The sequence below is a fragment of the Oryctolagus cuniculus genome, chromosome 1, assembly GCF_964237555.1.
Source record: "Oryctolagus cuniculus chromosome 1, mOryCun1.1, whole genome shotgun sequence".
Lineage (NCBI taxonomy): Eukaryota > Metazoa > Chordata > Mammalia > Lagomorpha > Leporidae > Oryctolagus > Oryctolagus cuniculus.
The window spans coordinates 188,897,664-188,906,477 of NC_091432.1; positions in this window are offsets into that span (position 1 = coordinate 188,897,664).

The following is an 8,814-nucleotide window of genomic DNA, read 5'->3' on the forward strand; positions in this document are numbered from 1 at the left end:
AGGTCAAAATTTACATGGAAAAGGAAGCCATTGAGATGCAGGATCATAGAATAGGTTACCAGGAACTTTTTTTGTTAACTTGTTAAAATCGTCCTTTTCAAAACTGGTTCTCATTTTACAAAATTGTAATAAGAATCTGTTTTATGTCTAAGTCCGCTTTATGCTGCAATGTCTCACTTCTTTCTCTGTCTTTTCCAATTCATTCAGCTATTTAAAAGCTGAAAGTACACCTGATTTGCCATTTCTAGGGACTAATTGGTACTTCCGTTAATTGCATGAGGTATAATATCAGGATAATGGCTGTCATCTTGTTTTGGGTCATGAGGCTACTGGTAATCTGGGCTCCATAACAAGTCTTTTCATTACCATATAATATCCTTTAAGTGGGTCTTTAAATTTTATTTTCTGGTATTAATTGGTGCCCCCTTGAGTCTAAAAATTGGAAATGTCAAGAATGATAGCAGTTATCTTGTTGATTATTCACTTCAGAGTTCCTTTCATTTTCACTACTTGAATACTCTTGTCATCTGATTATTTCACCTGTTAGTGAGTTGGCTCAATACAAAATGCCTACCCTTTCACTGGTTTTACAGGTTGACCCTAGTACAGTATTGGAGAGCTAATATTCGTAAAGTGTATGGGGAAAATGGAATTCCCAAAGGAAGACAGTCAGTTATAAATGTCCAGGGATTCCAAGATAATTACTGACTTGAAGCTATACTTGTAAGCTTTGAAATTTCACCTTTTCATCTTGTTTGCAGCTTATCTCATTTTTCAAAATTTTTAGGATCAATATGTCAATATGTCCAATATTGAAAACATACTGGTGTTACCCCAAGAAAACCAATAATATTTATTTTATATACATTTATGTAACATCATATTTGTCATAGGAGAAAATTTTTGACAGGCATTTAAATATTTAGTCATTGTTTTAGTTCAGATTCTCAAAGAAAACAAAATTTTTGCAGTGACAACTGAGAGGTTTGTCTGATTCTGCTTCCAAATACACAAATCTTGAAAACAGCCCATCTGAAATCTACAGCTCTTGAAAACCCTATTCAGTACCACAGGAATATGTTCAAAGTAGAGGATTTGGAGGCAAGTCAAGGCCTGCAGGCAGGCAGCAGGCCCTCCACTCTTGAAAACTGGGGAGACCCTCTCAAAGACATAGGTTAGAACATCAGAAAATTCATTCAAGTCATGTTGTGAAAAAACTATTCATTGATGCCAACATTTTTTCTGTAGCAAAATAAACTTATATTTCACTTTCATATTTTCCATTAACTTTGTATCCTCTTATATTCATGATGCTCCATGTAATTGGAAACATCAGAAAAACCAGTTTGTAATAAGGGGTGAGCTTAATAAGGGGTGACTCTTATAATTCAGGACATGTTTTCAACTGCAGAGCCACAATGAACTGTCAATCTTATAAGGAAAATATGGTGATGTTTTCTGCAACATGTTTCTCTCTATGAGGAATGTCACCTTTTGAAGTTGACTAGCTATTATCTTTTGGACTTTCTTTTAAACTAAATTTATTTCTTTGCAATTTACTTTAATATTTTATCCTTTAATTATTTTAAAATAATTCTTAAATTGTTTTCTTCTGAAACAATGTTATCTATCAAGTTTTTATAACTATAAACTATATGAGTGAACATATATAAAACTTTACCTTTCATCATTATAGTATTTTAGATTTTTAATTTTTTGAAGATTTATTTAATGGTTTACTTGAAAGGTAGAGTTAGAGAGAGGAAGAGACAGAGGGAAAGAGATTTTGTGCCTACTGGTCCACTCCCTAAATGGCCACAATGGGACTGAGCCAAGCCAAAGCCTTGAGGCTGGAACTCCATCTGGGTCTCCCACCTGGGTTGGCAGAGGCCCAAGCACTCAGGTCATCTTTGCTTCCCCAGGTGCATTATCAGGGAGCTGGATTGGAAGTCAAGCAGCCGCGATTTCAACAGGCACTCATATGAAATGCCAGCATCACAGTGGATTCTGGATTCAGAATCTCCTGGTAGTCTTTGGTTGATTTCAAGATGGCAGGCCAGAAGTTGAAGAAACATTTTTGTGGCATGAAATAAAAGATAAATAGGATTTAATCTAAAAGCAGTTATTTTATTTGTTGAACACATACAACAATATCAATACCGGGTACCTATTATCAAATTTACTCCTTTATTAGAAAAGGATATCAAAACTAGGGCCGGCGCTGTGGCTCACTTGGTTAATCCTCCACCTGCGGTGCCGGCATCCCATATGGACGCCAGGTTCTAGTTCCAGTTGCTCCTCTTCCAGTCCAGCTCTCTACTGTGGCCCGGGAGTGCAGTGGAGCATGGCCCAAGTGCTTGGGTCCCTGCACCCGCGTGGGAGACCAGGAGAAAGCACCTGGCTCCTGGCTTCAGATTGGCATAGTTCCAGCCGTAGTGGCCATTTGGGGAGTGAACCAACAGAAGGAAGACCTTTCTCTCTGTCTCTGTCTTTCACTGTCTAACTTCATCTGTCAAATAAATTTAAAAAAAAAAAGAAAGAAAAGGACATCACTGCCCAACTAGTAACTAAACCCCAAACCCTTGGAATGATGCCTGTTCTGCTCTTTCTCTCAACTCTTGCTCTTTCCATCCATTTCTCTCCACTCTATCTCTAACATAGACCAAACCTGTCTATGCCCTCTTGCTACCTTACCTATAAATGCTGCCTTCTTTTGGGTCATTGCAAGAGCATCTTAAATTTTCACCTAGCATTTTCTCTTGCCTCTCCTCTTTTAATTTTCTACATAAATTTCCAATTCATCTTTTAAAAACTTATATGTGCTTATGCACTCTTCTACTTAAAAACCCTCCTGTGACTTCTCACTGCATTTAGGTTGAAGTCCAAACTCTTTAACATGCCCTGTTGGACTTGTTTGTTGGTTTGGTTTTATCTCAATGCTTTTGAGTTTATACTCCCCATATTCCTCCTATAGCACCTCAGTGCTTTCTGCAGTTTTGAGTATTCTTTCTGGGTTCATTCTCTCTCTCTTATTTCTCTCTCTCCTTCTCTTTCCATGCCTGACTTTCTGCTGTACTCAGAGGGCTTTTTTCAAACCAATATTTTGCTATCCCTTTTTTTAAACTTATTTTTCTGTTTTGCTATAAATGCTATAAAACTAATACCTCCCATTTGGGAATATGTACTATATGCCAGCTCCTAGTAGATGCTATAAAAACATTATCATAAAATTCAATGCAAACTTGTAATGAAAGGACTGTTATTATTCTTATTTTATGTTTCAGGGACTGAGTTAAATTCCACCCGGTGTATGTTAATATTTTTATTTGGTTAGCAAAAAGAAACTTTCAACCTCAATTTTTTACAGTGCTTAAAATTTATATCAACTATGTGTGGTCCCAAAAATTAAATTAAAAAAAAGAAAAACAAACTTCTTGGTATTTGTATTAGACTAAAGAATGTTGAGATAATGTAATATAAACGAAAACTCGGCTGAATTCATAAAAGAAACTAAAAAAATGAAGAATATAAAACTCAAACTGACAATCACATTTATTTATAAGATTACTCCATGTAATTAAGAAGTAAATTTACTTATACAGATTCTATTGAATTCTCAGCAATATTTTGTTTAAATTAAACACTAAAGTAAATATTAGCTAAGGCATTATGGAGTGCAATATTTCTTCCAACCATCAGACATTCATACAATAAACGTTTACTGACCACTAGAAATTGCAACAAAATAAGAAAGAAAGAGAGCAGAGTACAGTCATAGGTAGAATTAGTACAATAAAGTACACTATAATACTGCAGGACTATTGATTATAATTGTAAAATGAAGAACTGAGTCTCCACCAGAAATGATGATAAAGTAAATGGAAGCATACAAGCCACTTCTAATTCAACCCTGAGAATTTTTAGGAAACAGTCTCGATGCAACTCTGCATCTAGACTACATGCCAGTTTAGTAATGAGAGGATTGATCAACTCAGGTAAAAACTTCCTTTTGTCTTTGAGAAGCAGAAACAGGCAAAGCCAATGTTAAAAAACTCTCTAAGGAAGAGGACTGAGAAATACCTCCTGATATACATGAAAATTTTATCTTAACAATGCCAAGATAGTGGGGCCAGCCCTGTGGTACAGCAGGTTAAATCCCTGGCCTGAAGCACTGGCATCCCATATGGGCAATGGTTCTAGTCCCAGCTGCTCCTCTTCTGATCCAGCTCTCTGCTATGGCCTGGGAAAGCAGTGGAAGATGACCCAAGTCCTTGGGCCTCTGCACCTGCATGGGAGACCTGGAAGAAGCTCCTGACTTCCGGTCGCCTCAGCTCCGGCCATTGAGGCCATCTTGGGGGTGAACCAGCGGATAGAAGACCTCTCTCTCTGTCTCTACCTCTCTCTGTAACTCTTTCAAATAAATAAAATAAAATAAAATGCCAAGATAGGTATGTTCTTACATTTCCAAAGTTGTTTTTGTTTTAGTTACTCCATGAAAAGTAACTCTATTAAACTCTGTTCCCTAGGCCTCCAGCTACATTCTGAGGTGTGTGCTAAAATGATGGACACTATTGGGGGTCACTTCAGGATGTTTTGGGAGCACAGAATGAGAAATAGTTTCTCTCATCACATGAATTAAGCAAAATGTGTAATTTCTCTGAAACTCAGTTCCTTTAAAGTAAATAATCTAACTTAACCTCACAACCTTAACCTCAAAAGATTTTAAGGGAAAAATATAATAACTTACTAAACATACCTCAGGCAGAGAGTAGCTACAACATTGACACTTTATCTTCATTGCTATTATTTTAATATAAATTGGGAGGAAGTACATGCTATAAATGATATTCATATGCAGGATATCCTTATCAATAGTTGTTCACTGAGAAGAGCATGCCTCCTATCTCTGGTCTACTACTCAAGCTTGTCCAGTTTGACCCTAGTCCACTTTAAAAATCTTAACTTCTCCCATCAAACACACTACCATGCATAATTCGGAATTCTCCCTAAGATGCCTTTATTCAAAATAAAATCAACATAAAAATATATTTTATTTTTGCTACAGAACACAAGTTTGTACATCCAGAATTTATTCACATTTTTTATGGTAGCTGAACCTAACATCTTTGTCTATGGATCTACCTCTCTCACCGTTATCAGCACTTGTGGGTGAGGCTGTATTACCTCCAAGTTTATGTTTGACAACTCATTCCAGAAGCCATTATTAGCTCAGCTGTAATACTTTTGAACTATGTTTCCTGAGTCATTTTAGTGTATATGCCAATGGCCAAAATAACTAGTTAGACATGGGAAAGAGATTGAGAACCCATGAGAAGCAATGACATTTTTCCCTGCAACATTTATGGGAAAATATTCTATTCATTCATTCAGAATATTAAAAGTATAGCCTATAGTCCAAATATCATGAGTTGAGAGCCAACTCAAATCTCACAGTTTAGAAATGTTAAATATGGACAGAAGAACTTAAAAATGGAGAGAGAGAAACTGGATTTTTAACAAAGTATTTTAAACCTCAAATCCAGTATTATTTGAAAATGCTACTTTTGAATTTGTATTTAAATGAAGCAATGCATTTCTGCTTGTCCTTGTTTTTTTCTCTTTTTTCTTTTTTCACTTTTTTCCACTTAGGTAATGTTGGATCTGTTTTTTAGTACTTGAGGTTTCCTGATATTTCATTTGTGGTTACAAAAATCTGAAAAATTTACATTTTATTTTTCTTCTCATGGAAAGTTTAGATCTATTTTAAACTATGGGTTATGGACAAATTAAAAGTGAAATCTACAATACAATTACTGCCCACATAAGGAGTTATGACAACAGTACTAAAGGTGCCTAAGGCATTAATTTGATTTGGCCCAAAAAAGAGTGTAAGATTTGTACTAAATAGCTAATACTGAAGCATGAGTCAATGAAATTTGAAATCTGCCCTCAAATAATTCAGTTTTGTAAACTTGATGTCTCATTGCTAAACAAATTCACATTCTTTGTTTCTGTATTATAGCATTTAACAATTGCAAAAAGTAGATTCAATCTGGCACTATGAAAATAATTTCTGTTTTACATTGACTTTTAAATATGATCTTACTTTTACATTTGACATCTGATTTCAGGAGTCATTATCATGTCATTTTAAGAAGTATTTATGTTTACAATAGTGTTTTCAACATAATGATGTCTTAAAAAATCCATAAAGTTAGCCTATCAAGAAGATAAATGATCTGCAGCTATTTTTTGCCTTCCTGTTAATGTATTAGCCCAATCCAACTCCTTCATTTATCCTTCTGTTTTCAAAGGAGCTCTTAATTACTTCCATCCCCATTTCAGTTGTAAATGCTTCTTTATTGCCATTCTTTCATTAGAATAAATCGTCCAACCTATTCAAGGACCTGACACTACACTACTGATTTACAAGTGGTTTAATTTTATTAATCAGACTCTGTCCCGGCTTCTGGTATCTGTATTGTCAGTTGCTGGTAGAAAGGTCCCCTTTCTTCATCCCCATTTCTTAGAATATATACAGGCATATTTTCATTATATTCAGGAGTGCTGAAATTTAAAAGAACTAGGAAACTTAGAAAACCTTGTAAAAATTACTGGAGAAAACTTTTTAGAGTTTACTAAGCATCGCATAAATATTTGTTGAATATATAGCATGAAAGAATGAAAAAAATAAGTTTGCTAATAATAGACCATTAGTGACCATAACTAGAATTTTTATGATAAGGGTAGGTTTCTGTGAGATGATGGATTTTTGAGAAATCAGAAATCATTTTGATCCATAAGGTTTTTCTATGTATCCCTAGAATTTTCCCATAGGACTTAACTGCTTCTGAGTCCCATGCAAGGTCATTTAACAGTCTTTGTCTTATTCTGCTGACTTACTACCACTTGTTAAATAACAGGACTTGAAAGATACTTCCCAAAATGCTTTTCTTGGGATCTCCCAAAGGCGAAGAACTCTAGTCTCATTGGTAGTACCTCCCAGATTACTGTACTATTTCATTCACTTTTTCCACTGTTCATTCCTCCTTCCAATCTGTAGGGGAATGGCGCTCTATTATGGTGTTTGGCTCATTTATCTATTACGTGTTCAGCTTCGAATGTGGGGATGACTCCACTAACATAAGTGCTTGGGTTGAGTCACTTATCTTTCTTCTTCCTAGGATGTCAAGGTGCTTCCTGGGGACTGAGTTGGAGTGGTTTCAAGTGCAGTCTCTCACTTCATGCAGAACCCACTCCTCTGGATCCTGTTATGCTGGGCAGCTGAGACTGGTTAACCAGAAAATTCTACTTCCCAACCTAGCCAGTCTTCCTTGGAGACTGCTGGCCTGTTTAGGAGATGCAAGATAGCAAATGTTTATATTTCTCATCCTGTTTATACTTTACAATTTTTTTTCTCATGAAACTCTTGGCCATTATGTGATATATTGCTTAATTTTTTCCCTATTAGATGTTGTTGAGCATTCTATACCAACCACAGTATCATTATCTGTCAGCAGCATACTATCAGGGAGCTGTCACATAACCCTTACTTCAATCAATCATATGTTTCAGCTTCAGTCTATGCATAACTTTCTTTTATACTTCAAAAAATTGAATGTATTTGTTTACAACTATCTCTTCTCTAAAGAAATTTAAACTGGCTTATAATAAAAGATGTTCAATAAATTGGTGAAATGTATAACATCAGAACCAAGGAAAGAGATTTCAAAGTTGGTCATTATAGGTCATGTGATTCATTTTATCTCTAAGCTTTCAGGAAACCAGAATCAAAAACAAAGCAGATATAATTCAAGTTACAGAGAGTAGAAACAGTAAATGCTCTTTAGGGAGGAAATGCATATAACTAATTATAAATTGAATTGCAAATAGAATGCACTGAGTGACAGAAAATACCCTCATTGAAATGTTAACAACAACAAAACAATTAACTGAGATGCTCCAGAAGCATGGTGAGTCTGTCAAAGCTTTCTTTTCCCTAGAATCGTTTAGCATTATGGTGAACTCACAAAGTGCTGTACTGCCAAAATTAACCAGCCTACAAAGACTCTACATCTCCCCATCATGATGTGATGAATCGGCTAATTTCACTTCAGCAAATATTTCAAGTATGCTTATTACTAGTTCAGCACTCTGTTGTATCCTATGAAGCATGGCAAACAACTGAACTCAGGGGTTCATCATGTATGAAACTTTCAATTTTACTTAATGCCATATTCTCAGTAACAGAATATAAGATTTGTGTATTATTTTATTTTCTAGAGACTAGTGGTATAGTGATGGAAAGGTTAAGGCTGCTCTGCCTCTGCTTGCTTCTCCTTCTCTTTCTTTTTTCTTCATATGTGAAAGGATTTTCTTACTGCTGGATTGAAGGAGGGGATGCAGTGAACAAACGAGAATAATCAAGAATGGTGCCCATGATTTTGGCTTTATCCACTTGAAGAATAGCAGTGCCATTGACTTAGATTGGATAAGTGACTGGAAGAATCATCAAGCCTTCTTTTGGGTGTGCTAAATTGGAGATGTGTGTTAGATTATGCACACACTTCAGCAACTGACTGTATCCTGAAGACTCCAAGATTTATTATTCCTTTTATTTCATCATTACTTTAATGTCTAAAGCAAAACTCAAATTTGTCCTACTTCTACAAAGCATCCCATAATTCATCCACTTTTGCAATCTTACCTTACGTCGTTCAATGCAGAGCTCATGTGTCTGGTTCTATAAATAGTATATGTTCCACACATCCATACTTTTGCTCACTGTCCTTTCTGCTTGGAATCCTGTTCCCT